Raw genomic sequence first — 27,420 nt, forward strand, 5'->3', positions numbered from 1 at the left:
ATATATCTCACAATACATTTAACTTTTCGTGGATATATAAATACCGCATTAAAAATAATTAAGAAATAACTGATGTTGTGTAGTAAAGAAGAAGTCCTGGACACAACAAAAGATAAATTAATACATATGTAGTTGTTTTTACAGTTATGTACATTTACATTTATACATTTGGCAGTTTTTAAAGTTACAGGGCTTAAAAGGGATACATTTATTCCATACATTTCGCGGGAATCGAACCCACGACTAATTTTTAATATCTTTCTCAATTTGAGCTACATGGATATACAGTATTTTATGAGTTTGCCTCCCAATATTTTTTTCTTTTTCAATATTTGGTTTGATTGTCATTAGCACATACATTTTTTTTTTGTTACTTTTTTTGCTCAATTGTCATGAAACTAATACAAATCTTAAAGGTGCACTGTGTAACTTTTCCGTCCACTAGAGGTCATAAATAAAGGTGACTTGACTTTTGTATTAACTGACAATCATTCGCAGTTCAGACTCTGATTTGAATGTTGGGTGTTTGGTAGTTAGGGAAGTAAAACAGTTGAAAGTTAATTATAGGTTTTAAAATCACATTCCTCCACACCTAATTGCTTGTTAAAGTAATAACTGGTAAATAAAAGCAGTTCTAGTCACGCAAGGGGCTTTACAAGTCGCCCAAATGAACTAGTAAAACAGGCAAGAGCTCAAAAGGCACACGAAACCCATTAGGTGGCAGATATAATTTCTGTAGCCTACTTTTAACTTTAACTTTGAACATAGACTTCAAACATGACATTCCCCCAGTCCCCAGGTGGGTTAAAAACAAGGAAATGTGCTAAATGAAACCAAAACAAAGTGATAACAGGTACTTTATCAGCATATATATTTACATTCTGACACATTGGTATGCTAAAGAAATAACATTATCACAAAGTAAAATATTTCCTTGTATGCATTCATGCAGTCTGCAGTACTTTTATTCTGTCGTTTCATTATCATTTAAGTGCATCATGCACACCCTCATGATTACATTACAAACACAAGACTAACTTCCTTCCATGGAAGACTGAATGAAAAGTAGACATATTGAAATACTGGTTTCAATTTTATGGGTGAACTGCTTTTATGTGAACTATTTCTAATCTTTAAAGTCATGATCTGCATACGTGTCTCTAAACAGAACGCATGAACAGATATTAACATCAGCCGTGCAAAACTTTTAAACAAACTAAATACTTAAAACAACATCTCACATACATTGACATTTATTTATGTTGCTTCTATTCTCTAAATGTCATAAAGCTAACTATATTCAGTAAACAAATTAAGCATTTTTGATTAGTAAACAAGCTAGAGCAGAGGTGAAATACAGAAGCAGAAATTCAATTACAATCCGAGTATTATACAAAACAAGTAAAGTTTGTGTTTGTGATATTCTCATCATTTATAGTGCTAGCTTTTCACTGAGGGGTTCACAGTTACCTATCACAACTTATGAAAATTGTGTTGAATAACTTTCCCGGATTTAACTTGTTGAAATAACTCAAATATCCAAGTTGTCAATTGATAAGTTAACTATAACTATAAAACTTCAAATTTTAAGGCAGCACAAACTGTTTTTTAAGTTGAAACAACAGTGTATAGACTAAAGTTTGACATTTTCATCTTCAGAACAACATGAATAAAGCATTTTCACTTGCAATGTTTCAAAACAAAAGGAACATCAAACTATAAGATGTCATGTACCCCACATTTATTTGCATTAAAGACCTTTTTTCTTTATATTTAAACTATGATATAATCAAATTCAAAATTGCTTTATTGGCATGAATGTAAATCATACAATATTGCCAAAGCTAGGAATATATGAACATAAATAATAATAATACATGTATGAACATTAATAATAATATTAATGATAATAATAAACATCAAAATAATAGAGGAAAATATTACAACATAACTTAAACTTAAATAAACTTTTAAACATATATATACTCACACGTACTGATGGTCACTGTGGTGGACAATAGGGAAACACACTGAGGTCAGAAATATACACACATTACACACACATTCACCTGCTGTCTCTCAGTGCTACTCTCTGTCCCTCTCCGAATATTATCTTTATCTGTTCTACTTCAGTCATGGCTGTAAAGTTCTTTATTATCTTTTGGAAATGTATTTGTGACAGTGAAGGAGGAAGTGCGTCTCTGTCTCGATCTCTCCTGTCCTACAGTGAACACACACGCTTTGCTCTCTGGGTAACCAGCTCTTTTTGTGTTTGCCGGTCTCGATGGCCAGACATATGCTCTTCATGCGTTCATGAGCTCAAGGTTAGATTATTGTAATGCTCTACTGGGTGGTTGCCCTGCTCGCTTAATAAATAAACTCCAGCTGGTCCAAAACGCAGCAGCTCGAGTTCTTACTAGAACCAGGAAGTCTGACCATATTAGCCCAGTTCTGTCAACACTGCACTGGCTGCCTATTAAACATCGCATACATTTTAAAATCTTGCTTATTACTTACAAAGCACTAAATGGTTTAGCTCCAGTACTTGAGCGAGCTCTTAACACATTATACTCCATCACGTCTACTGCGCTCTCTAAACTCTGGCCAGTTGATAATACAGAGAATATCCAAATCAACTGCAGGCGGTCGATCCTTTTCCTGTTTAGCTCCTAAACTCTGGAACAGACACACTCTGTCAGTTTAAATCTAGACTAAAAACACATCTCTTTACTATGGCATACACATAGAACATCATCAATTTATATGATTCAAATCAATGAATGATTGTTAGGCTGCATTAACTAGGTCAGCCGGAACCGGGAACACTTCCCATAACACCTGATGTACTCGTTACTAGGGCTGGGTAAAAAAATATTTATTTCTCGATTTTAATCGATTCTCACTTTAACAAAACAATATCGATTCTTAAAATCTCAAAAATCGATTTGCCTATTTTATTGTTCAAAAACATAAATATTGTTTTGGCGCTGTGGCGTGAGATCGCTCTGCCGCGGCTCAGCTCAAGTGAATCAGCAGCGCGGAGCAAACATCAACGGATCTACCCTTCTGCTTTAATACCGGTAACAGCGCTAAATAAACATGAATGAGCTTCTGAAAGTGTGTTAAAAGATACAGGACAACTTACCGAAATCCGTATCATGTCACATATAATCGCTCAATCAGTGTTTCAACCGCAGAAAGACGTCAGTAAAACGGCTTACAAGTAAACAATGTCACGTAACGTTATAGCTACCTCAGAAAAACCATATCCAGTGTCCATAAACTCGTTAGTTAGCTAGAAAAATTAACTCTAGAGAGGAGCATTTTGCTAATTATATGCACCACATTACATAGGATATTCATTGTCAATGTTCTTCAATATTTCATAAATCTGGCGAGTTTTTAGGACAGCCACCCTTTAAATGTTTATATTTCAAGAATTATGATTATGTAATTGTAAAGTTAATATTATAACTTTATTATTTTATTTAAAAAAAACATAATTTAGTGTCATTTAAGTGTTTGTATACAAATCAGTTCAATATTAACCTTCAATATTAGTAGGCTAATGTAGTATCAACTGACTCCCATAGTTTACAACATTAGTTCAGAAATTAATTTTCCTTGATAAAATTCTCCATGTATTATACCTGATACATATCCAAAATAATCGATATTGAATTGAATTGAAAAGAATCAAGAATCGAATCGAAAGCTTGTGAATCGAAATCGAATCGAATTGTGAAATTTGCGTCAATACCCAGCCCTACTCGTGACATCATCAGAAGAATGGCATGCCAGAAAAGTCATTGGGTAGTCATTTTGTAAAGAAAAACTATGCGCCTGCGCACAGACGTATTCAAATGCGCTTGCCTATAGACTAAACACGTAATGCTTATGTGCATGCCGTCACCGTTCTCACAGATTCACCTTTTTCGATGTTTACACAAAGATGATAATGGTATAGCTTCAAAAGCGCCTGCGGTTTCGGGGTTTGTGTTCTCTTCATTAGCCACCGGGCGCTGTTGCCATACGGATGAGAGTTTTTCTGTTTTGGTTGAAAATTGTGTTGTGATTATTTACAACGGAAATTAATCAATCAAAAACGTACTTTAGCTGGACAATAACTTTTTTCTAAAGCTGATGTACAGCCAAAACAATCTCTCTGTACAATCACTGTAAAGCTGTTTGAAACAATCTATATTGTAAAAGTGCATTATAAGTGAAGGTGACTTGACTTTACAAAGCATCGACATAAGCCATACAAATTGTTAATGCAATATGCTAGAACAAAGATTGTTTATTTATAAATTAGAGAATGGAAGCACTTTGAGATGAATGCTTTAGTGTGAGTATTTGTTCCCACTAACATGTAATGAAAGAAACTCTAGTGAATGCAGATTTCGTGACACATGTTTTAGTGTATACTGTGGAAAAACAGATGGCTTCTGTGTGATGCAACCCTATAACTGTGTTTTTGCACCTAAACAATGACCTGAATGATCAATGATTACAGTGTAGGAGTTCAGGGAATGTTTGTTATTTGAGAAATACACCCATACACTATATTCAAAACCAGGCATGTAATGAGTTCTTGCAAATTCTCATCCTGTACAGGAGTTTTGTTTGAAGACCTCTGGCATCCATTTTCCGTGTTAAGAGGATTTAATGACAACGTGCCATTACCCTTCAGGGTTAAAAGGCTTTACATTCATTACTGCCTTCTGAAGAAGAGCTGCATGTTTTCTCAAAGCATTTAACTCTTTCTGAGAGTTACAACATCATGTTCTGACTTCTGTAAGAGGAATATGTTTGCATTAAAGGCAGTGACTTATTATATCCACGATTTCACATTCTCAAAGACTAAAAGTGGCTTGATTCTAAAACTCTGAACAACCATTCAGTATGTGTTGTGTGGCCTTATTGCAGTGACAATGTTTTTTCACTTAAAACCACACATAATCATTATTTGGACCCACTTTATATCAGGTGGCTTTAGCTACTATGTACTAACATTTAAATGTATACTTTTATACAATGCACTTATTTTGTACATGTTTTTACATTGTACTTATATTGAAAAAATACATGCATGTAATTACTACATCTATAATTACACTGTTGACACTTCCCTTACACCTAACTTTACCCTTAAACTTACCCAGACCACCACACCTGTCCCTAACCTTACCCTTAAACTTACCCATACCATCACACCTGTCCTTAACTTTACCCTTAAACTTACCCATACCTCCACACCTGTCCCAAACTTTACCCTTAAACTTACCCAGACCACCACACCTGTCCCTAACTTTACCCTTAAACTTACCCAGACCACCACACCTGTCCTTAACTTTACCCTTAAACTTACCCATACCATCACACCTGTCCCTAACTTTACCCTTACACTTACCCATACCACCACACCTGTCCCTAACCTTACCCTTACACTTACCCATACCTCCACACCTGTTCCTAACCTTACCCTTAAACTTACTCAGACTTCCACTGTTATCCCTAACTTTACCCTTAAACTTACCCATACCATCACACCTGTCCCTAACTTTACCCTTACACTTACCCATACCACCACGCCTGTCCCTAACTTTACCCTTAAACTTACCCAGACCACCACACCTGTCCCTAACTTTACCCTTAAACTTACCCATACCACCCCACCTGTCCCTAACTTTACCCTTAAACTTACTCATACCACCCCACCTGTCCCTAACTTTACCCTTAAACTTACTCATACCACCACACCTGTCCCTAACTTTACCCTTAAACTTACTCATACCACCACACCTGTCCCTAACTTTACCCTTAAACTTACTCAGACCACCACACCTGTCTCTAACTTTACCGTTAACCTTACCCATACCACCACACCTGTCCCTAACCTTACCCTTTATATTGCTCATACCTCCACACCTTTTTTCAAAGAAGATACATTGATGCATGTTTTGAAGTTTAAAATATTGTTTCAAATAAGTCATAAATTATAAGCTGATACTTCCATGTTAAGTATGCTTTATTAAGATATTAAAACAAATCTAAAGTGACAAAACTCTTTAAAATCCCCCATTGACTTACTTTGATATGAAATCTAACTCTCAGTATTTCTAGTGTTTGGATATCTGATCATCTGCTTGGCACATCCTTTAAGAAATGCAAGTCTGGTTTAGTTTATGCCCTTAGTCAAACTGGCATCTGAAATGGACAAAGACATTGCTGTGAAAATGGACTTTACTTGTGTGGTAATTCAGCTTGCATGCAAATCTAGATCCGTTGTTATTGCAATGTACTGATGTGGGTTGCTTTGTTGTTCAGATTTCTTTTCTTGTTTGCCCTTTTCAGATGTATTATGTCTGGCATGTGTGATCTGTGGGTTACACATATTTTTGTGTCTTATCTCGGTAACAACAAAAAGATGTTAACATAAACGAGAAATTCTACTGAAGAGATCAAGGAACTGTTTTTAAATTCTCACCATTCACTCGAGCTCCACGTGGCAGTTTCCACTGTTCATTTTCCTGCGAAAACTCTTTGAAGCAGGTCATAAATGATCATACCAAGAGTGACCACTGTGGGTCAGCAGCACATCAGCATCACTGTTCCTATCAAACAATCCCTTTTAATATAGTTCAATTATGCTGGAGGAACTATTTTATTCGTATCTTGTAGGGGAGAGTGGGGCACAACCTAAGTTAATTATTGTATTATGTAATATTTTAGTTTGTCTTGGATATGTTTTTTGATCAGGTAACATTTTAAGCTGTCATTTGGTCATGTTACATCATGTCCCTCACATGTCACAATGTACCCCATCAATGGGGCATGTTGTCACATTTCACTTCCATTCTTTCGGGGTAAATCAAGAAAAATGTATACACTGTATTAATGAAACAAATCTGTTGTGCTGCTTAATATTTTTGTGGAAAAAGTGATACATTTTATTTTTCAGGATTCTTTGATTAATAGAAAGTTTTTTTTTTTAAACATAATTTTTTGTAACATTGTAAACTCTCACTTTTGATCAATTCAGTGCATCCTTGATGAATCAAAGTATTAATTTCTTAATTTAGTATTTTTGTTTTTTAAATATCGTACTTATTCGAAACTTACCCATATATATGAAGCAGCTCAACTATTTTCAACACTAAAAATCATAATCATAATCATAACTGTTTGTTGAGCATCAAATCCTCATATGAGAATGATTTGTGAAGGATCATGTGACACTGAAGACTGGAGTAATGATGATAAATTCAGCTTTGATCACAGGAATAAATTACACTTTACTATATATTCACTTAGAGAACAGTTATTTTAAAGTTTTTACTGTATTTTGGATCAAATAAATGAAGCCTTGGTGAGCAGAAGAGACTTCTTTCAAAAACAAAACAAGTCTTTGGTTGACTGACATCATGTCCTGTTGTTGCTGCTCTGAGTGCTTGATCAATAATTACACATTTCAAATAAACCAAAAGGCAATCAGAGGCAAAACAAGAGCATCTCAGTATGAAAGACTCTCACCAGCTGTCCTTACAAAAGCCTTGAGATGATGATTACTGTTCTCACTGCGCCGTCATGTCCGAAATACTCAAAATAACGTTGGACTTTTTTTATTTAAGTAATGAGAACTGGGAGGAAATTCTTAATGTTTCTATACAACTAGACTTTATTTTCAAAGTAATTTTTATCATTTAGTTTATTGATTTTGGGGAGACATACGCCGGACATGTTCTTGAAAGGTTTTGTGTGGTTGACCCAAACAGACTCAAACAACTCCTTAACTTAATCATCTATCTGATTATTGGGCATTATATGTTTATTTGAAGTTTTACAAGAAAATACTGTCTTTCTTCAAAATGTCATGTTTAGTTCAATGTGCTACTTGCTGTTTTTCTGTAATTGTTTGTGAAATTTCTGAATTTTTTTCAGTGTATAGCCATATCATTAACCCACAATCAGGCCAGCCCAAGCCTTTATGGGACCCTGAGCAGAATTTTCCCCTTCAGTACCACCAATATGATTGACTCTTCATACACTATAAATCTAACACACACATTATCAATTTAATTGGTTGTAGCTGTGTTGCTTACATCATACCAATGTCTGCCTGGCACTAACATGGTTTTGAAAGCTATTTATTATAAAAAATGCATATAGATCAGAGAAATCAAAATTTCCTTGGGGGACAATGCTTTGGTTACCCACATTCTTCAAAATTTCTTCTTTTATGTCATTCAGGTTTAAAACAACTTGAGAGTGAGTAATGACAGAATTTCTATTTTTGGGTGAACTATCCGACACGGTTGCTTTGAGACCTCCAAGCATCTAATACAGATACACATCTGATTGTCTCTCAACTGATTACTTTCACCTTAGACCAACTGTGTTTATGTAAACTGTGTGTGTATTTGACCGTATTAGTGCAATCAGACGTAAAAGATAAAGTCCAGTAATCGGCGGGACAGGTTTTTTTTCTCACTTTATTATATACAGGGTGTTAAAAGTCGGGTACATTTTCTCTCAGGGTCTAAACTGGGCATGAAGTTCTAAAGTAGAACATTTAAATGCTTCAGTTACAGTTTTTCTCAATTGCTAAAACTGAAAACATTAAACACAAAACCTAATTTTCAAGCACTATTTACAAAACCTCTGACTCCTCTCGCAAAATGAAACTTTCACCTCAAAACAGTTTTGCTTGTGTTCAGAATCAAACACTACTCTCAAATCATAAACAAATCGCTCAAAATTATTTACACCATCAAGCAGTCAGTAAACAATACACCAAAAAATAGAAAACACATTGTTCAAAACATGTAGTTCTCAGGGAGAATCTCAAAACAAATTTCATATTTTTCCGTCATTGTCTTTTGATGAATGAAAACATGTTCTATCATAGTAGCTCAAAATGTATCAGAAATTACTATGATTCACTCAAAAAAATTAACTTTCACTGTTGTTAGTTGCACTCAAATCATCCTTGTTAATTAAAAAACTCATGTAACTAAATTAACTTAAATTTACTGAGTTGCTTACTAAAAATGAGTCTCCCTTTCAGTCGGTCACGTTTGGCGTACGTCGGAACTGACCGACAAATTGGGATCTGATCTCAGAGACCAATCTACTTCGAGTGTGTTAAAAACAAGCCAATGGAGATTGACATGCGATCCACGCATTCCACGCTCCGCCCCGCGGTGCGGGTATAAATAAGGAAGTGGAATGCTAGATCATTGCTTTCTACTTCGGAGCCGAACAGTGAATGGTTCCTGTTTCTACGAAGAGTGTAAACGACGAGTCTCGTGAGAGGAATGACTGCTGCTTCCAGTGCGGGTGTGACGGCGTGTCTCAGCGGGTGGCCGCTTCAACGGAGATTAAAGAGTTGGTTCACTGGGCGTTTCCGTTTTTGAGTGCACACACAGGCTTGCACCTTTGTACTGTGTGGTGCCGCGGTCATCTCCCTGAGTGCTTCAGCACATAAAAAGAGCAGTTTTCTTTCTAAAAGAGCAACACGGTTTGACCCTGTGTTCTGTGTTGTGTTTCTGGATGCAGTCGATTTATGTCCCCAGTTGACGGTCACGTTCGTTGTCTCACGTGTTTGGGCAGCATTCGTGAATGACTCATGTTCCCACTGCGGGAACATGACCATTGCAGTTTTACGGTCCAGACTCCAATACCTCGAAAGAGGTGGAGCGCCATTGCGCATCCCCCAATCTAGTGGTCCTCCCACTGCAAAGCAGAGGGCTGCTACTTTGGCTGATGGCCTTGGTGGCGACCTGAGGGTTACTGTGAGGGCATCCCCGACGGGTCAAATGGCTCCTCGGGCCCCTCCCCCCTCCGCTGCGCCGGTGGAGCTTCCTGAAGAGCGCGCTGGCCCCCCTCGGGGGGTTCCAGTCGTTTCTTTTGGGGCTCCGGCTGAGGACATGATGTCGGTTGCAGCATCGGGGGACGAGCTAATGGGCTCTGAGGATGAAGATCTGGCTGCGCTGCCCCCTTCGGGTGTGATAGCGTTGCCCGAGTCCGACCCAGAGCTTACTGCTATGCTTTCCCGGCCTGCCGCGAGTGTCGGGCTCGAGTGGAACCCTCCACCGTGTCCCGAACCCTCGCGGTTGGACAATTGGTTTCTCGGGAAGGCCCGTGCTGGTTCTCAGCGCTCCGCCCCGGTGCCTTTCTTCCCGGAAGTGCATCAGGAGATTACAAAGTCGTGGGCAGCGCCTTACAACGCTCGAAACCGATCGATTGACTCCTCCATCCTCACTACCCTCGATGGTGGTGCGGCTAAGGGCTACATGGGATACCCCCCAGTTGAGGGGTCTGTGGCGATGCAGCTGTGTCCCAAGACCGCTGCGGACTGGCGGGGTGCCCCTCGTCTCCCCTCCCGGGCATGTAAGTTCTCGTCCGGTCTAACGGGCAGGGCTTACACCGCCTGTGGGGAAGCCGCATCATCTCTGCATGCAATGGCGCTCCTGCAGGTCCACCAGGCCAAGGCGCTTAAGGAATTGCACGAGGGTAGTTCCGACCAGGGTGTTATGCAAGAACTGCGTGCGGCAACGGACCGTGCGAAAGTCACTGCACGCTCTCTGGGTCGGGCGATGTCCACCTTAGTAGTCCAGGAACGCCACCTGTTGCTGAACCTGGCAGACATGCGTGATTCCGCAAAGACCGGTTTCTCAACGCCCCTGTCTGTCAGGCCGGCCTCTTCCGCGATGCCATCGAGAGCTTCGCCCAGCAGTTCTCGGTGGCCCAGAAGCAGACGGAGGCCATCAAAAACACCTGCCCCGATGACCCGCTGCTGCCTCCTCCCAGTCGTCGCCGGTAGTACCTCCGCCTGCTCGTCGCCGAGGGCGTCCCCCTGCGTCCGCCTCCGCCCCTGCGAAACCCAAGCAGCAGCCTCCATCGGGGAAGCAGGGTGCCGGACGTAAGGGAGGCGCCCAAACCGCTCAGGGTCCCACTAAGCCGGACAGCAAGGGTAAGCTGCCCTGAGACGGGCAGCCCAGGGAGATCAGGAGCTGCTCCGAGGGAGATGATGTCCGCATCCCTCCCCCATCCCCCGGAGGAGGACTGGGGGGCCCCAACTGGTGTAACATCTCTGCCGCTGGCTCCAGAGTCCAGTGGTACCCACATTTTCAATAAAAGAGCAGTTTCCTCTCTCCCTGGGCCCCAAGAGGGCCAGGTTGGCAGTGTGTGATGCCCCCGGGCCTTGTCACCCACACTCTGCCCCACCCTAGAATACTCAGACAACACTCCGGGCCGCCTCCGGGCCTCCCGAGTCGGGTCTGTCTATTCAGCCTCGCTGCCCCACCCCGGGTACGTCTGTGGTGCCGTTGGTCCCGCTTGTGCGGTCTCTGGGGGCTAGGCTTCAGCTCCCCAGACCGTCTCGCTGGCTCATCCGTACCATCAGACTCGGCTACGTGATTCAGTTCACTCACCGGCCTCACAGGTACAAGGGCATCCTCTTCACCTCAGGTCTTGCGGTCAGAGACTGGCGGGTTCTACAGCCCCTACTTCATTGTACCCAAGAAAGGTGGTGGGCTACGGCCAATCTTGGACCTGCATATCCTGAATCGGGCCCTGCACAAGCTCCCGTTCCGGATGCTAACGCTGAAACGTATTTTAGAAAGCATCCATCCCCAAGATTGGTTTGCAGCGATCGACCTGAAGGATGCGTACTTTCATGTCTCTATCCTTCCTCGACACAGACCGTTCCTACGCTTTTCGTTCGAGGGGAAGGCATATCAGTACAAAGTCCTGCCCTTCGGGCTGTCCCTGTCGCCTCGTGTCTTCACGAAAGTCGCAGAGGCAGCCATTGTTCCGCTCAGAGAATGCGGCGTTCACATCCTCAACTATCTCGAAGACTGGCTCATACTCGCCCAGTCTCGGGAGCAGTTGTGCGAACACAGGAACATGGTGCTCAGTCACCTGCGCCTGTTGGGCCTTCTGGTCAACCGAGAGAAGAGAAAACTCTGTCCCACACAGAGGATATCTTATCTCGGTATGGAGCTGGATTCGGTCAGCCAGACTGCGCGCCTCATGGAAGAGCGGGTCCGGTCGGTGTTGAACTGCTTGAATTCGTTCAAAGGCAGGACAGCGGTCCCACTGAAATTTTTTCAGAGGCTCCTGGGGCATATGGCATCTTCAGCCACGGTAACGCCGCTCGGATTGCTTCATATGAGACCGCATCAACACTGGCTGCATGGCCGAGTCCCGAAGTGGGCGTGGCAGAGCTGCCAGTATAGGGTCCCAGTGACTCCTTACTGCCGCCAAACTTTCAGCCCGTGGTCCGACACTTCATTTCTCTGGGCCGGGGTGCCCTTAGAACAAGTGTCCAGGCATGCTGTGCTCTTCACGGATGCCTCCTCCCCGTGCTGGGGGGCCACGTACAACGAATGCAGTTTCAGGTCTGTGGACGGGACCTCAATTGCACTGGCATATCAATTGCCTTGAGTTGCTAGCAGTACACTTGTCACTGCGCCGCCTCAAGGGGCCGCTACGTGGCAAGCATGTACTGGTCCATACGGACAACACTGCAATCGTTGCGTACATCAACCGTCAGGGTGGTCTACGCTCCCGTTGCATGTTCCAACTCGCCCGCCACCTCCTCCTTTGGAGTCAGAAGCATCTGAGGTCGCTTCGTGCCATTTATATCCCAGGTGCGCTCAACCGGACAGCCGACGAGCTCTCACGGCAGCCGACACCTCCGGGAGAGTGGCGACTCCATCCCCAGGCGGTCCAGCTGATATGGGACCTCTTCGGAGCCGTACAGGTAGACCTGTTTGCCTCTCCGGACTCGACCCATTGCCAGTGGTACTATTCCCTGACCGGGGGCACCCTCAGCACGGATGCACTGGCGCACAGCTGGCCCCGGGACCTGCGCAAATATGCGTTTCCTCCAGTGAGCCTTCTTGCACAGACCCTGTGCAAGGTCAGGGAGGACGAGGAGCAGGTCTTGTTAGTTGCGCCCTATTGGCCCAACCGGACCTGGTTCACAGAACTAACTCTCCTCGCGACAGCCCCTCCTTGGCCGATTCCCCTGAGGAGGGACCTTCTTTCTCAGGGATGGGGCACTCTATGGCACCCGCGTCCAGACCTCTGGAAACTCCATGTCTGGTCCCTGGACGGGACGCGGAGGTTCTATGTGGTCTACCACAGGCGGTGGTGGACACCATCTCTTCTGCTAGAGCTCCCTCTACGAGGCGCCTCTACGCTTTGAAGTGGAACCTGTTCGTTGAATGGTGCTCTTCCCACCGGGAAGACCCCCGAAGGTGTTCGGTTAGTGTCTTGCTTTCTTTCCTGCAAGATGGGCTGGAGCGAAGGCTGTCTCCCTCCACCCTCAAAGTGTACGTTGCAGCAATAGTGGCGTATCACGACGCAGTCGAAGGTAAGTCCTCGGGGAAGCACGACCTAATCGTCAGGTTCCTCAGAGGTGTGAGGAGGCTAAATCCTCCTTGTCCAAACTCGTTACCCTCTTGGGACTTGGCTCTAGTGTTCAGAGCACTTCAGAGCCCTCCCTTTGAGCCTTTGCAGTCTGTGGAGCTTAAAATCCTGTCAATGAAGACAGTGCTTCTGACGGCATTGGCTTGCATCAAGAGGGTAGGGGACCTGCATGCACTTTCGCTCAACGAATCGTGCCTAGAATTGGGGCCAGACAACTCTCACGTTGTCCTGAGACCCGGCCTGGATACGTGCCCAAGGTTCCTACCACTCCCTTCCGGGACCAGGTAGTGAACCTGCTAGCGCTGCCTTCGGAGGAGGCAGACCCAGCCCTGGCTTTATGTCCCGTCCGCGCTCTTAGCGCTTACGTTGACCGGACTCAAAGCTTTCGGACCTCAGAGCAACTCTTCGTCTGTTACGGAGGCCAGCAGAAGGGAAAGGCTGTCTCCAAGCAGAGGTTAGCCCACTGGATAGTGGATGCTATCGTCTTGGCTTACCAGTCCCAAGACGTGCCTTGCCCGTTCAGGTTGCGAGCACACTCAACAAGGAGTGTTGCTTCCTCCTGGGCGCTGGCTCAAGGCGCCTCGCTAACAGATATATGTAGAGCTGCGGGCTGGGCGACACCTAACACGTTAGCTAGATTCTATAGCCTCTGTGTAGAGCCGGTATCTTCCCGCATCCTCGCCCCCCAGGGGCCAGTAGCGCTAAGTGCCCATTCTAAGTGTTGGCTTGCAACGCCACTCCCGCCCTCTGGGCCGGATACGCGCGTCTATTGTCTCCAGTTGTGTTCCCCGGAAACGGCTATCCCTGTCGAGCTCCTCCGTCACCCCTGCGGTGCCAGACGTTGAGGCCGTCTGACACCAGGCCTGCACCCGTATGCTTGTGAAACGTGTGTGTAGGCTGGGTTCCATATGTAGCGGTTCCCTCACGGCAACCCCATATGTGTATTCTTCCACAGTACCAGCTACCCTACTTGGCTAGCCCCGTGTCTTTCCCTTGACAGAGCTCGCTCTGTCATCTCTGGGCGTGTTCTTTCCCCCCTGGAACCAGGCTGAAACCACCCCAGAGACTGCCATATGTTGCACTACCCTGTCAGGTTAGTCCTTATGTGTATTCCGCCACCAATCCTTCCACTGAAGGACGGGGCTCCGCAGCGTACCATCTCCCGAGACGAGCACGCTTTTCCAGCGTTATCCAATAGTCACACTGGGTGGGTCTTGCAGATACAGCAGTGACTGACCTCCCTGCTTGGAGCCCTGACTTCCGTACTATCTAAGACGGTCTAGTGCGCTCAAGCAGGATGCTGGAAGGGCCAGCCCCCTGGCGTTTTGGTAGGGATCCCAATTCGTCGAACGTGACCGACTGAAAGGGAACGTCTCGGTTACGTATGTAACCCTCATTCCCTGAAGGAGGGAACGGAGACGTAAGTCCCGTCGCCAAGTGCTGCGCTTCCGCTAGGGGGCCGAGTCACTAGTTTGGCTCCTCAGCAGAAAAAAGCAATGATCTAGCATTCCTCTTCCTTATTTATACCCGCACCGCGAGGCGGAGCGTGGAATGCGTGGATCGCATGCCAATCTCCATTGGCTCGTTTTTAACACACTCGAAGTAGATTGGTCTCTGAGATCAGATCCCAATTCGCGGTCAGTTCCGACCAGTGGCGATTTCTTTAAGACTGCAAGGGAAGCTCGGCTTCCCTTATAATGTCACAAAATTAATGGTCAAATATGTACAATTGTATTAACATTTTATTGACTAAAAATGCGTTAGAAAACGTTCATCTCAAAGACGAGTTCGTTCAGAATCAGTTACATATATAGCAGGTCGGCTGACTCGATTTCCTTCTCATACATTCCCGCAGCGTCACAGTGCATTTCCCTATTGAAGCCCAGCGTCCATTGACTTCAATGGGGCTGCTTTGAACGTTTTTTTTCAGCGCTTCGAAACTAGACGGTCATTGGATAAACGCTGCGATTATGTCCCGCTCACGGACGCTCAGCGTCTCTGGGGGTGAATGGGGAGTGGGCTGGCCCGGACTCCGAGCTTCTGCGTGATGATTGGAGGGTCTGTCGAAAGACTGCATCTCCTTTTGACTGACAGCGATTCTGTACTATAAGGAATCACTGAAGCTATTCGCGCTCAGTCCCATCGATTTCTCAAGTTCAGTCGAAATAAAAACTGCTGCAACCTATTTCTTTGATATTTGCTTGGCGAAATTGCTTGATTTTCATCATACATTTCACACAATTATACACCACATTCATTGTTTCAGTTTTACAGAGTTTAATATTTTTTTTTAGATCGTTCATTCATTCATTCCTTCATTCATTCATATAACGTTAGTAGGCTAGGCTAGCGTCGTGGGTAAAACTGCGCACGATGGCAGACGGTGCTAATATTGTCGACCTGATTTTGGCGAAGCCATTTGAAAGTGTTCCTTACGAGGAAAAACTTAGAATTAAACAGCAGGGCAGATCAACACCTAAGATTGATTTAGTGCAAAAGATAGGGAAAAATAACAGCTCTCCAAAGTGTCCTGAAAAGTAATGGCCATCACTTTGATTCAGGAAGACTGAGGTCAGAACTTCAAGTCCTGTATTCAGATCAGGACTTGCAGGGTAACAGGGGAAAGCTGTGTGATTACTTGGTGTTCCTTAAAGACATGGAGTTGGACAGTGCAATGCCTCAGCTTTACAAGCTGTTCTCATTAGTGGTAACAATTGGAGCTACATCTGCAGGTGTAGAAAGTAGCTTCTCCTGTTTAAAGCGACTCAAGTCCTACACCCGAAACACAATGGGCCAAGGCCGTTTAAGCAGCCTAGCTCTGCTGGCCATTGAGAGGACACTGGTCAAGTCACTTGAAAAGACTCCTAGTTGGTACGACAGGGTCACAGACCATTTTCTTGAAAAGGAACGTAGGGCAGAATTTACTTTTAAATAAATAGACAATTTTATGATGTAGGCCGAAAATGAGCTTCCCCTCTCTGACAGACCAGTAGCCGCCACTGGTTCCGACGTACGTCTCCGTTCCCTCCTTCAGGGAATGAGGGTTACATACGTAACCGAGACGATTGTCAGCTTTAGTTAATAAGTGTTTGTTCGGTCAACTTAACATTGCTGAGTGAAACGAACAAACTGCTTTGCAAGGGACTGCATTAGGAGAGTAAATTTAGGGATTTACTTTCAGTAAAGGGTGTTGTTAGTTTATGTTAGTGTTAAATGTTCAGTTATGTTGGATATTTAGACGAGTTTCTGTAATTTTGTGGTTGCCATTATGCAGAAGAGTGGTGCATGTGTTTAGGGCACTCATATACACAAATTTATTGGATGGACTTCCTGCCCTCAATTCACCCTTCGCTGCGAGTTTGATTGACAGGCGATCTGACCAATCACATTGCTGAATCTGCCGGTTTGTCCGACAAAGCAGTCAAGAGAGTTAGTAGATTAACGTCGATGGACTTGAACTTGAAAAACTGTGTTTACTGACGTCTTTCCGCGGTTGAAACAACATTTATTTTAGTGTTCATTCATGTTTATTTCATGCTTATCAATGAACTAGAAAGAAGAGATAATCGGTTCACGAGCACCTTTAACTGAGGCGCTACAGCGATCACCACACATTAAAGAGTCACAAAACGGTATTTATTGTTTACACGTCTTTAAAAGAATTATAATTTCAAAGTTGAGACTTTGTTTCATATCAAAAGTAACTTTCTCTGTCCTGTCTGTTGGCGTGTTGTCAGTGTTCGCTTTGCTCCGTGATGTATTTTCTCTACATGAGAACGTGTGTGTGGCGTGAGAGTGCCAAGGCTTGTCGGACATAGCAACAGTAACTAAAGGGGGCGGGTCTTTGCGAACGTTCAATTAAGCTATTTGTGCATTTTGTTTCTAAAAAAATGCTTGTTGTTATTTAATAGTTGTCCACTTACACTTGTAGAGCAAGTAGTTAATGTAATAAGGTCAATTAAATCGATAAATGTGTTCAGCTAACATCATAAACTTTTATAAATTTAAACAGCATTTTAAACAAAGTAAACTGCACTTATAAATATTATGTAACAGTGACGAATTCAAATGGTTTACATTTACTTAAAGACATTTTGTCAGCTTTACTTGACTTTCTTTTGTTCATATAACGAAATTGTTATTTGTAAAAAATTACTCAATATAGTTTCGTGAAACCACTTGACACTGCTTTTTTGAGTAAATTCAACAAGTCATTTTTTTGAGTGTTTGATCTTTACCATTTTTTTTATTTTCCTCTTTCTTGCTCTCCTCCTCCTCTTCCTCCTCGTCGCCCACCTGGCATACGCACTCGTCCTCGTCCTCTCACATTGTTTCTTTTATCCATTCTCAGACTTTCTCCTTCCCACCTTCAGCAACCTGTTTGCTCTCTGAACCGGCTTATATTGGTTGTGTCACATCATTTGGAACAACAGGTTAAATCAATTTTAAGTGGTTGTGTTCAATCAATGACATTTGTTCTTTATTTGTATTTGATTGTTGCCCCTTGTGTTCACCAGTATGGATGACATGTGCATCAGAGTGCAGAAAGTGTTTTGAGAATGAGACCGTGTAGAGTTTTGCTGAAAAGTCTTTAAGTGAGATCTGCAAATTGTGTTTTACCATGTGAAATGGTTTAAGGTATTGACTACAGACTGCACAATTAGCTAAATGAGTTCAGGCAACTGAGAACTTTGTTCAGCCGATGGGTTTTAGTGTTTTAGCAATTCAGAAAAACGGTAACGACTATAATTCTAATTATGTTACTTGAATTATTTCTCTAAATATAGATTGTTTAGAGAATTTTTTTTGACTAAATATAGCAGGTTAGTGTGATAAACAAGAAAATGAGCTGAAAGCTAATAATTCAATAAAGGAATCCTGGCCCAGGTTGAATCTGAGCTAATAATCCCACAGAGAGCATGAGAATAATGTTGCTGAAGGAGGAGCCGTTTACTGAACACGTTCCAAGGAAAATCAGACCACAGAAATAATTGGAAAAGCAATTCAATACTGCTTACCTCAGCAAATATAGACAGCACACGCTGTTATTTCATGTCTGCCTAAAATCCAATCTTGTATGTTGGTCATGTGTGGATGAGCAGAGCGGAAAACCGTTACACATTTATCATTTCCTCGTTCTCTCTGGCTTGAGCTGATTAAAAAACATGTGGGGCTTTTTTTGTGCTGTATAAATATTCGCGGTGTGGTGAGCAAAGATATGAAACCAACTAACCATGACCCTAAGGCCACTGAGTGATAAAACATTATAGGCACTTCAATAAGTTACATAAGCACTTATAATAATGTTGGAGGAGAAGCACTATTTGTCTTATTGGTTCCTTCTCTGTTGTCATACGATTCCTTGACTTTGGCCGTTCTGTAAAGTCGCCCAGTCGAGGTGAATGTTAAACAGGCCAGTGCAATTCAGAATCAACATTACAAGACTGAAGGCAGCTTCTGGACAATGTTGCTGGGCATCTTCTTCACCTACTGTAAGAGCAACTCGATGGTTTTTGCAGAAGAAGAGCCGCATTTTTATTATTAATTGCAACTGGCGTGCTGAACCACCGATTTTACCTCAAATTTGCTAAAGCCAGGTTAATGGATTAATTCTGCAAGCCAAACAAATGTTTTTTTTTTTTATAAAGCTTTATTTAAAGCTAATAATTTAAAGCATTTGGCTAGTGGTTGAATAATAAAACTACACGTGATTTGCGGAGGAACATTGTTTTGGTCATCACGTGAGTTGTGCTTCGGCTCACACAATTGGTGTGTTTGAGGTGCATCGCTGTGCTCATGGTTACAGATGATAGACCACTGGGTTAAAACTACCCAATTGCTGGGTTAGTCAATTTTCAACCCAACTTGGGTTATTTTTACACAGCATTTTTTAGAGTGTAGTCTTCACTTTCTAACATAATACTAAAAAAGCAATTCTCACTTTAGCAATGGTGGACATTACACACAAACATATATCCTGTATATAGAATATATTGGATATTGTTATACTGCAACAACACATGCATTAATTGATATGACATTGATTGACTTCTGTTTGTCTGAGCTTCCGTTTTAAGCCACAGAGAATGACAGTGAGCAAACAGAGAGGAAGACATGAGCCTATCACTGAGATAAACACGGACTGAGAGAGAGAAGCTTTATTTTAGACTCTACTTTTGTTCTCGTTCACAAAGACAGTCACAGTCCAGAGGACGCTGTCAGTGCTGGTTCAGACAATGAGGTGAACCGGCTGAAACTTCTTTTTTTCTGTCTTATTCCATGAGAACACACACACAGTAGGGCTTAGATGGATGGATGATTCAGAGGTCTGTCAGATGTATAGTCTGTGTTTTATTAAAAATACCTCTCTACTGAGAGCATGTCTAACACTGAGAGCATGTCTAACACCACATTTCACCTGCCTGTTACTTTTATCAGTAAGTGATTAATGGGGAAATTTTCTAAAAAAAAGAACAAAAACGTACAAATACATACTTATGATATTGCAGTCTCAGGCCTCATGCTGTCTAACATCTCCCATCCTAACCGCACACATCCTCAACATGCTCATCTGAACCTTGATTTGCATCACCTGTCTGTAGTGCCAAATTTCATTTCCCTCCCTATATTTGTATAACTTAATAAGCATTAATTTTCATTAGGCACCTGTCTTCATTTGACAAGAGACATCATCTTGTTCTCGGTCAAGCAGTCGGTCTGGCAGGTGGGTGAGTAGGAAGACAGCCATTCATTCTTTTCTGCTCTAATGTAGTTTTCCAAATAGGATATCCTTAGAGCCAGTGCTTTGTCTCCTGCAAGAAAAATAGTATATGCTGCCAGAACAATCGCTCTTCTGTCAATATATCTCTACTTTGTTGTTTTATTGTTTAAATCAACACCAAAGTGCCTCGTTTATAAGAGACTGTCCAGGATATCTGATTTTGTGTTGACATTATGGGGTAGGAAAGGCCAACCTCACAATATCCGTCACATAAAACAAGCCGTTTAGCAGATTGAGTCAAGCAGAGCAGGAATTTTCAAGTTCATTCCTATATCTCACGCCGTGGGCCTGAGAAAGCAATGCAAACTTTGTGCAAACAAGGAGCGGAAAACAGCAGTGGCTGCAAATAGGTAGTGACGCATGTCTTGAGTATTTAATAATATGCAGATTGTTCATAAAGAATTGTTTACTCATTGGATGCTTTGCAGTTGGTGTACACTCAAAAGGCAAACTTCCAGCGAACAGAACCAATTTTTCTTTTTCGTAGTGTGAAGAACATTTTAATAATCTAAAGAACCTTTTTACACTATTGGGTTCCATGTTAACTCAACAAGTGGTCTCCTCCCTCAAATGTAACATTTTGTTAACATGTTTTCTGGTGAAAGACACACATAATAAATGATTATGAAATGAAATGAAGAAGAAAGCCAAAAAATTAAGTATCATGGAAATATATTTATTTAGGGGGGTCGAAATTACAATTGTTCCACTTTTTCAGAGATTTGGAGCCAAATTACAGAAGGGTTAGCCTGGATGCCAGCCGAACTTAGCCCCGCCCACAACATTAGATGTCAGGAAGTTCGGTCTGGACTTGATTCGTTGTGGAGCAGCTATGCTGGAACCAGAGCTGTTCGGACCAATCAAAGCGTCAGGGCGGGCTTTATACGATGATGGACAGATGATCAACAGTAACGTAATCATCCACGTCACCAAAGAGCACTTGGGTTGAATTTGTTTACTAACCAGAGAACTTGTTCATATATGCATTCACCTTCACTATTTCTCTCAAAAATTATGATCGTGTTGGTAAGTATCCTTACATTAATTTTACAACACCAGCAAAGATCGTTTACACTCGTCTTCTTCTTCCACTTCTTCCAGCGTGCGAGCAGTTGAGTTCTGTTGACAACTATGCGTCGCTACACACGTCACTTACTCAAAGTCTTACCATAGTTCGTTTACCTGTAACTCAAGAAGTATTAAACCTTATATCTTAATATCCTTTTTGATTTAGATTCCTAACAAACATTTTTTTTTGGTGTCTTTATTTTGAAGGCCCTATGTGGTTTAATTCCAGAGATATTCGGATATCAATGTGACTCCAAGAATACACATTTCCAATGGTCAAAAAAACAAATATGGGTCATTTTAAATTCAACGGATACGTTTTTTTTTTTCTTTTATAGAGGGATGTCTGAAGAAAAAATAATGTAGAAACTAGAAATGTATCTTGTTTCTTTCTATGAAAACAATTGCAAAGAAAATTCCATAGAACCATCAATGTCAATAAAGCACCTTTATTTTGTATGCATTTTAAATATTGCACTTTGGAGCATATTTCATTGTGAATAAGCTGATTGTGCTTAAATGTTTATTAAAATGACACTATCTTTTCTTTGAGCATTCGGAAACAAAGGTTTGCATCTTTTCAGCTGTAATCGTGCGTAAAGGATAATCCAGCTAGCTGTGCATTAATCGGTTTTAAAGGGTTAATTAACCCAACAATGAAAATTATCCCATAATTTACTCACCCTCAAGCAATCCTGTATGGTGTATATGACTTTCTTCTTTCAGCCAAACACAATTTAAGTTCAATTAAAAAATATCCTGGCTCTTCCAAGCTTCCAACTCCATTTTGGAGTTCAGGAGATTGTCTTGACCAGGACTACACCCCTAAATGCATTGAAGCAACTGCCATGTGATTGGTTGATTAGATAATTGCATTAATGAGAAATTGAACAGGTGTTCCTAATAATCCTTTAGGTGAGTGTATATCTAACATGGATCTATACCTGTCTCGATAATATATAAAACTCCTGATATTAGAGCAACAATTACAGAAGAATAAAATAAAACATATTTTGTTACCTTTTGGAGCTTGGAAGGGTTCAGTTTGAGCAGATGTTTTATACCATCATCACTGTCCTCGTCAGAGCTCATTTCCCAGTACATTCAGCATCCGGCTCATATTCGCCATCTCGCGCATATTCTCAAAACTCATTTTCAACGTCTTCAAAATAAATATTTTGATCCCTGACAGCTTCCTTCACCAGATCCATCCATAATTTTTTTCTTATATTGTCTCAAATGGATTGATTGAGGAATACTTAGAAGGTTGATGTCTAACTTTAAAAAATGAACGAGGAGGACGGTAGTGAATGACGTCTCGGGTCGCTAAAGACCCGAGGTATGTATTTAAGGGTTAATAAAAAAGCTCTGGGTGGATTTTTATAATTTATAGGGTGGTTGTGCACACACACTGCCAACACACATTATGTTCAAACACCATGTAAAAATGAATTTTGCATAATAGGTGCCATTTAAACGGTTTTATTGCACACCTTCCAGCCAATCAGAATCGAGTATTCAGATGGAATAAAGTATATATCAATGGAAAAAAATGATGATATTGCTTGTCTGCTGAAAAATTCTCAGAAGTCTTGCACATTCAAAGAAAATAGCTTACTTGCGCATTGCAAAATAAGGCGAATGTTGTCAGTCATGATGCATGAAGCACATATTTCTCAGAAGTCACTTTCAAAACAAGCATCAAAAAATATTAAAATGGACATTGCCTGCAAATATGCGTCAAACAACAACAACAAAAAATTAGCTTTCTATAATACGGCATGTCATATTTTTTCATTACTGTTGTTAACTATAGCTTAACTCCACTTTTGGAAACAGTTTTGGCAATGTTTTGTGTAACAGCTCCTGACCATCTGTAACTGCCTTCTGGGACTCATTTGTTCCCCTCAAACAAACGCTGTTCATGGCGCGAGACCACTAGCGTCACAAACTAACTCGCTCTGTGAGTTTCAACCGGGGTCGTTTTTTTTTGTTTAGTCTGAAAATCAAAGCTGTCTGGGTAGAATAGAGGCACTTTGAGACCTGTCTGATCTACACAAACATGTGCATGTCCACTTCAAAGCTGACGGCAAGAGAAAGAGCACAGGTTTGCATTAGCATAGCAAAGAGAAGATCGCCTGCAACATAATGAATGCAAGACTCAAATCTGTAGCCTATTCTCGCAATTCTGCATTTATTCACAATATCAATATTGTGACATAAAAAACGAATTGATAGCCATGCACGAGTAGACTATATGAATATGAATGAACTGCTTTGCATATTCGAAACACTGCTTTTGCATATCATACATCAGCTTATATTGTTAGGACCTACCGAAAGAAAATCTTAATTAGATGATTACAAAAATGCTGATGGTCTTTCTTTCTGATGACTATTAAGAGGACACAACTGGAATATTGATTAATATGTTTGATATATATTTCAGTATGCAAAGAGTCGATTGCCTATTGATGAGGTTTATTTAAAAAGCAATCGAAGGCTTTTCTTTCTTTTAGGGTGGAAGAAAGGGAAGGAAAGAATGAACATGCAGCATCTATTTAAAGGGTAATTGTCCTTGACCTGTTTCTGAATGATGTCTTTTTTTCAGTGCTGAGAAATCATTTGGCAAATAGGCTGTCAAATAGAGATTTTATAGTTGATTAGTATGAACATGATAAAAACAACCTCTACGAGTTGTTTAAATTGTAAACTTTTTTTAAAGGGGCATTATTTTTTTATGGCCCTTTCACACCTACCTTGTTTCCTAGATATACATAATAAAGGCTAGATGTCTTACGGCGGAATCTCTAACGTCATCACCGGTGGCCATCTTGTCACAGGCAAGCTTTCTGGTGGGCTCTGTGGTTCCTGATGTAAGGTGAGCGATCTGCACGAACACAAATACTCTTATCTCGCTGAAATCTTGACGGATTTACAAATGCAAATGTTTCTTACAAACGTTATTAACGGGGCTATCATTCTGGGTGCTCGAACAAATTATGAATAATTATTCATAAGTATGCAGCATCATAACTACATCTCTGACGTTTATAACAAACCAAACAGTTTGAAAATCGGTAGAAAATTTAGCAAGTTATGGTTATTTAAAAAACACATGCACCATTAAAACACAATGTTATGAGTGAGCGAGCTGACTGTAACAAGATGGCCGCCAAGTGCGGCCGCCGACCTCCATTGGCCAGCAGCGCGGACGAGGCATCTAGCCTTTATTATGTATATCTATGTCTTGTTTGGTCCGGATTTTTGGACACTTCAGTTTGATCCGAATCAAAATTACAGGTGTGAAACCTCCCCCGGATCAGGGTCCGAACAAACTGAACAAAGGTTTGGTCCGTTTCTACGCATTTTCTGTATGGTTCGGACTTTCAGACCAGTTACAGGAAGTTCTGGTGGTTCCCGTATAGCCTAATCCAGATAGCATGTAATCATTGAAACAATGTTGAGTCAGTGTTGATGCGTCAACGCCAATTACATTGAATTAACATTACAAAGTGATGTTGCTTTAGCATCACTCTTGCACCCTCAGTTAATGTTGAAGCAATACTGATATTTTAACCACAAATCAATGGTAATAATATTGATTCAACATCACTTTTGCACTCTCAGATAATATTGAAAAACAATGGAGAGATTTCAATCATAAATCAATGATAATATCATTGATTCGACATTACAGAATATTTTTTAAACATCACTTTTGCACCCTCAGTTACGGTTGAAACAACGTTGAGATTTCAACCAAAAAATCTATTTTAATATAATTGAATCAACATTATGAACTGATGTTAGTTCAATATCACATTTGCACCCGCATTTAATGTTGAATCAATGGTGAAATAAAAATGGTAATGGTAATTCTATTGAATCAACATTACACTATGATGGATTCAACATCAGTGATGTTGAATCAATATTGAAATGAACAAAAATAATCAATGGTAATTGTTGAATCAACGTGACGATGGATTCTACATCACTGATGTTGAATCAACAATGAAATGATCCAAAATAATCAATGGTAATATTGTTTGATCAATGTTACAATGTGATGTTGATTCTAGATCACTTTTGTTGAAACTGAAAAGACAACTGAAATGTAATGACAACATAAAACAATGTTGCCATCTGATGTACCAGGGTAATGTTGAAACAACATTAATATTTCAACTACACTTCAATGGACCATTTCAAGTGTGGAGAAAACCTTATAAAATATAAATGACACCTTCTATTTAACAGTTTACCACAATCAGTGACAAAGATATAAAAGAACCTTCTTTAAAAAAGGGGTGGAAAAAAAATAGGACAAATAGGCACATTACTAACACACACTTTAAATAAAGGGCTGTAACTAGAAAAACACACTTGCGTTGTGCCTGGCATCGCATTGCACCGGGTGTATGATAGGGCCCTTAGTGTTTATAGGAGTGGTATAAGACTTGGAATACACAAACAAAAATTGAGTGAATTCCACAAGTTTTTTAGCTTGGCTCCGCCCGCCTACGTACTTCCACTCCATTTTCATTTTCCTTCAGTACTCCGTCTGGGATTGCGATTCTCTGGTTTTCTCCGGTCAAATTTTAACCGGTCCAATTAGTGAACAGAGGGAGGGGCTGAGAGCGATGACATTGATGTTGTGCACTAGTTTGAGAGGACATATACGTCACGACCAAACGTTAGCGATTGGTTATGGCAGATCCAGAGTGGCTCTGGGAAGATCCAATAGTTTTAAACTTCAACAGAGTTCCCGCCTTCAAGGAAGTTAAAGGGTTAGTTCAACCAAAAATTAAAATTCTGTCATAAATTACTTACCCTCATGTCGTTCGACACCCGTAAGACCTTCCGTTCATCTTCGGAACAGAAATGAAGATATTTTAGTTGAAATCTAATGGCTCTGAAGGGCCTCCATTGGCACAATGGCACGGTTCACTCTCAAGACCCTTAAAAGACACTAAAGACGTCGTTACAAAGTCCATCTCACTACAGTGGTTCTACAATAACTTTATAAATCGGCGAGAATAGTTTTTGTGCGCAAAAAAACCCTAAATAACGACTTATATAGTGATGCCGATTTCAAAACACGGCATCATGAAGCTTCGAAGCGTTATGAATCAGTGAGTCGAATCAGCAGTTTGAATCGCCAAATTTCAGCAGTTTGGCGGTTTGACACGCGATCCGAATCATGATTCGACTCACTGATTCATAACGCTTCGAAGCTTCATGATGCCGTCAATTGAAATCTACAGTGTTTTTACCAACATTCAGTCAAATAAACATTATCCAAATGTTTTTTCTTTCTTTCTTTCAAGAGTTAGAGGAACAGGAACAACTTTCTCATACATTTGTCATTTAAACCCTCTACGTCCCTATTTATATATCTTTTGCAACTCACAGTTTTATAGGTATATTGAAAGGGCATTGGATTTCAGAATCCGCCCCTTTCATGATGAATTGATCTTTTAGCTAAATGAGGTGATGCATGTGTTGCTTTTATTGTAATTGCTTGAGTGTTTGATTAATCTGCATGGGGGGTTACAGGTTTAAAGCCCATTTGAGAACCAAACATCACAAAAGCACATTTGAGGGAATCTTTTAAGTTTTTTTCCCTCTCAGAATGTTCAGAGAAATTCCATTCACATAATGTGCAACACACACCTTCACATTCACAACTCTGTTGAACATCATGTCCAATTCATCTGTGTGTTCATTCATCACAGGCGATTCGGCAGATTAGCGCAGTGACATGATGAGTTACCCGCGCTCTTAATGACTGTCTGCCGCAGGGACGTGTCCTTAATGAGCAAATCTTTCTGAGGATATATTTACTCTCTCTCTCCCTTGCTCAGTGTCACTTTTATTTCATTGCTTTCCTGCGTCATACCACCTAAGCATATTAAAAATGAATTCTTGCCAGAGGATCAAGTTTATCACCTCATAGAGACGATCAATCAACCGTTTGAACCTTGAGGTTTTCTGAGAGTAAGCTGGTCCATATTTCACTCATGTCCATCCAATTGAATTCACACAAAAATAATTAGGCCTATAAATAAAATCTATTTATTTAAATTGCATATACAATGTCCATTCAGTTTGATTACACAGTT

General features: G+C 41.2%; 1 protein-coding gene across 1 annotated transcript in view; it reads left to right on the plus strand.

Moving 5' to 3' along the window:
• Positions 1 to 27,420, plus strand: part of LOC307139892 (glutathione S-transferase P-like) — a 729,649-nt gene that overhangs the window by 546,712 nt on the left and 155,517 nt on the right. The window lies entirely within an intron of this gene.

This window comes from Gobio gobio (assembly GCF_949357685.1).
Source record: "Gobio gobio genome assembly, chromosome: 16".
Taxonomy (NCBI): Eukaryota; Metazoa; Chordata; class Actinopteri; order Cypriniformes; family Gobionidae; genus Gobio; species Gobio gobio.